Source organism: Piliocolobus tephrosceles, unplaced genomic scaffold (genome assembly GCF_002776525.5).
Source record: "Piliocolobus tephrosceles isolate RC106 unplaced genomic scaffold, ASM277652v3 unscaffolded_76, whole genome shotgun sequence".
In the NCBI taxonomy this organism is placed as follows: domain Eukaryota; kingdom Metazoa; phylum Chordata; class Mammalia; order Primates; family Cercopithecidae; genus Piliocolobus; species Piliocolobus tephrosceles.
Window position 1 is genome coordinate 371,192 of NW_022334940.1, and position 4,180 is coordinate 375,371.

Sequence of the window (4,180 nt, forward strand, 5' to 3'; positions counted from 1 at the left end):
ATGCCTGGCTAATTTTTGTATTTTTTATTTATTTATTTATTGTTTCACGAGGGCTACAGCGGTAGGTGGCAAGCTGCCATGCCTGAGTGGGGATGGGCAGATTGTTTTCCAATTGCCAACCTTAGTGGTGCAATGCGAGATGGACATGGGAAGGCTATGATGTCACAGGCCTGTGACGTTATGGCAGGATCCGGGGAAGGGAAGCAAAGCGAGGTGACGGGCAGTGGACTGTAGCAGGAATAGGGAACACATCATGAACTTGCGTGTCATCCTTGCACAGGGGCCATGTTAATCTCTGTATTGTTCCAATTTTAGTATATGTGCTGCTGAAGCGAGCACAATTTTTGTATTTTTTGTAGAGACAGGGTGTTGTCATGTCACCCAGGCTGGTCGCAAACTCCTGAATTGAAGTCACTTGACTGCCTTGGCCTCCCAGAGTGCTGGGATTATAGGCATGAGCCATAGCACCAACCCTCAAATGGAAATTCTGAAACAAAAATTTTATAACAAAAATTTAAAACTCACTAGATGGACTCAATAACAATATGAAGAGGAGGAAGAGTCAGGAGACAAAGGTGGATTGATAGAAAGCACTCAAACGGGCCGGTCGCAGTGGCTCATGCCTGCAATCCCAGCACTTCGGGAGGCTGAGGTGGGTGGATCATTTGAGGTCAGTAGTTCGAGACCAACCTGGCCAACATGGCAAAACCCTGTCTCTACTAAAAATACAAAATTAGCCAGGCATGGTGGCACATGCCTGTAATCCCAGCTACTCGGGAGGCTGAGGCAGGATAATTGTTTTAACCCGGGAGGTGGAGGTTGTAGTGAGCCAAGATCATGCCGTTGCACTCCAGCTTGGGCAAGGAAAGCAAAGCTCTGTCTCAAAAAAAAAAGTACCAAATTGAGGCTGGGCGCAGTGGCTCATGTCTGTAATCCCAGCACTTTGGGAGGCAGAGGTGGGTGGATCACCTGAGGTCAGGAGTTTTAGACCAGCCTGGCCAACATGGTGAAACCCCATCTCTACTAAAAATACAAAAATGAGTCAGACTTGGTGGTGAGTACCTATAATTCCAGCTACTCGGAAGGTTGAGGCAGGAGAATCCCTTGAACCTGGGAAGCGGAGGTTGCAGTGAGCTGAGATCATGCCACTGCACTCCAGCTGAAATGACAGAGCAAGACTGCATCTCAAAAAAAAAAAAAAAAAAAAAAATCAGTGGGATTACTTGGCGTGTTTCTGTTTTGGCTAGAATACAGTGGCATGATCTCGGCTCACTGCAACCTCCGCCTTCTGGTTTCAAATGATTCTCCTGCCTCAGCTCCCCCAGTAGCTGGGATTACAGGCAAGCACCATCTTGCCTGGATAGTTTTTTGTTTGTTTGTTTGTTTGTTTTTTTTGAGACAGAGTCTTGCTCTGTAGCCCAGGCTGGAGTGCAGTGGCACGATCTGGACCTTGGCTCACTGCAAGCTCCGCCTCCTGGGTTCACGCCATTCTCCTGCCTCAGCCTCCTGAGTAGCTGGGACTACAGGTGCCCGCCACCGCGCCCGGCTAATTTTTTGTATTTTTAGTAGAGATGTGGTCTCGATCTCCTGACCTCGTGATCCGCCCTCCTTGGCCTCCCAAAGTGCTGGGATTACAAGTGTGAGCCACCGCGCCTGGCCAGTTTTTGTATTTTTAGTAGAGACAAGGTTTCACCATGTTGGCCAGGCTGGTCTTGAACTCCTGACATCAGGTGATTCACATGCCTCGGCCTCCCAAAGTGCTGGGATTATAGGCGTGAGCCACCGCACCTGGCTATTTTTTTATTTTTATGATGTATTTATTAGAATTAGAATTTGTTTGACGCTGCTTCAGGATATGAGTAATTATTCAAAGAAAATGTGACTTTTTAACAAAGCAGTTCCAGGAATACATTGTGGAGAGAAAAGAGGACTGCTTAAAATATGGCTATTGTTAAAATGTTGTCTATATTAAGGAACCTTCGTGAGATCCCCAACATCATTGTGAACACAACCTTTTGTGATTTACGTGACATGAATTAACTTTCATCCTTTTTCATTGTATCTAAGTTCTTGGCCACGCAGATACATCTGACAACACTTAACCCCTCTTGAAGACATTTTTCAATCTCTAAGTGACTACTAACTCCAACATATCTATCTTGTTTTTACCACAAGAATTTTGAAAAATCAGAGTAGGCTGGGCATGGTGGCTCACACCTGTAATCCCAGCAGTTTTTGGGGCCAAGGCGGGCAGATCACCTGAGGTCACGAGTTCAAGACCAGCCTGGCCAACATAGTGTAACCCTGTCTCTATTAAAAATGCAAAAATTAGCCAGGCATGGTGGCAGGTGCCTATACCCCAGCTACTAGGGAGGCTGAGGCAGGATAATCACTTGAACCCGGGAGGCGGATGTTGTGATGAACCGAGATCGCACCATTGTACTCCAGCCTGGGCAACAAGAGCAAAACTCCATCTCAAAAGAAAAAGAAAAAATACTTCTTGTGGGAGAACTTTCAGGCACTAATCAGGCTAATTCATCCCAGAGGAAAACCTTGATGACAAAGAAGGGGAAAAAGTCTTCCAATTTTTTTCCTTATCGGATTTCAGAGAATCCTCAGTGATATATAGGGAAACTTGCTGGAGGAATTCAGGGTTTATCAATGAAACTGTTTAATGCCATGGTCGTCAGTGGATTTGTTTGTGTGGCAGTCAGGAAGAACCCCTTCGACCACTGCAAATATGGGGACATTGTAGAGAACCGTTTTAAGGACCCCATCCTATTGAGTGCCATGAATACAGAAAAAATCCATTATTCCATTTACATGTTTTAGAAGTGAGAGAAACTCCAAATAAGATACGGCCAAGTTGTGCAACAGAATTCAGAATTTATTCAATATTAGTGTTTGTATCATAGAGAACATCTGTCATTTATATAGACAGTTTTCCCTGGGACTCCCATGCTATTGAACACTGTAACGTTGATTTTGGAGAGAATCCCTGGGGATGGGGAGGCATCATCAACATTCCAATGCAGCATCAGCTAATTGACATGCAACAAAGACTCTATCAATGCAGAAATGTGCAAGAGCTTTCAGGAAAGTACAGCTCATTCAACATCAGAGAATTCACAAAGGAGGAAAACTGTGTGTAATGGATGTAAAAATGCTTTGAGATGGTGCCCAGATCTAATCAGACATCTGGGATTTTGTAAGCAGAGAGGGGCCTTGTGAGTATAATGGAGGAGGAAAAACCACAGTATCAGCTAATTCAGGTGGGACTTAAAATGGTCACATGTAATGAAGATGGAAAACTTGGGGAAGCATGGAGAATACAGAATGTGAGATCATCCACACTGGAGAGAAGTCTTAGGAGTATAATTAGTGTGGAAAATCACTTGGGGACAAGCTTAGCTTTCTCATCATTGGAGAATTCACATAAAAAAAGGAATGAGCTTGGACAAATCGTGGAAGAACTTTCAGGCACTATTCATCCCGGAGAAAAACCTTGATGACAAAGAAGGGGAAAAAGTCTTCCAATATTTTTCCTTATTGGATTTCAAAGAATCTTCAGTGATATATAGGGAAACTTGCTGGAGGAATTCAGGGTTTATTAAGATTCACATTAAGTGCCTGGCACCATGGCTAACACCTGTAATCCCAGCACTTTGGGAGGCCAAGGCGGGTGGATCATAAGGTCAGGAGTTCAATACCAGCCTGGCCCATATGGTGAAACCCCATCTCTACGAAAAATACAAAAATTAGCTGGGCATGGTGGTGGGCACCTGTAGTCCCAGCTACTTGGGAGGCTGAGGCAGGAGAATCACTTGAACCCAGGAGGCGGAGGTTGCAGTTAGCCGAGATCACGCTGCTACACTCCAACCTGGGCCACAGAGTGAGACTCCATCTCAAAAAAAAAAAAAAAAAAAAAATTCACGTTAAAGCATTAATCCCATTACAGTAGGGGTTTAAACTTTTTTGCTTCTTTCACCCCAATCGAAGCTTTCATTCCTTACGTCTCTGTTGAGGGAATGAAGCAACAGGCAAAAATCAGTGTTGCACTGGCTTTGCCCTTCAAAACATCATACAATATGTGGGGTGCAGAAGGACAGCATTGAGAGGTGCTGGGTTTGGTGCCAGAATCTGGCAGTTGCAAATTCTAATATCACAACACACCATGGGT

The 4,180-nt window shown here is 44.6% G+C and overlaps 1 non-coding gene across 1 annotated transcript; it reads right to left on the reverse strand.

The window, feature by feature from the left end:
- Positions 1-235: 235 nt before the first annotated feature.
- On the reverse strand, positions 236-339 carry LOC111530463. Its single transcript, XR_002727819.1, has one exon. It is a non-coding gene; the product is annotated as a U6 spliceosomal RNA (small nuclear RNA).
- Positions 340-4,180: the final 3,841 nt, after the last annotated feature.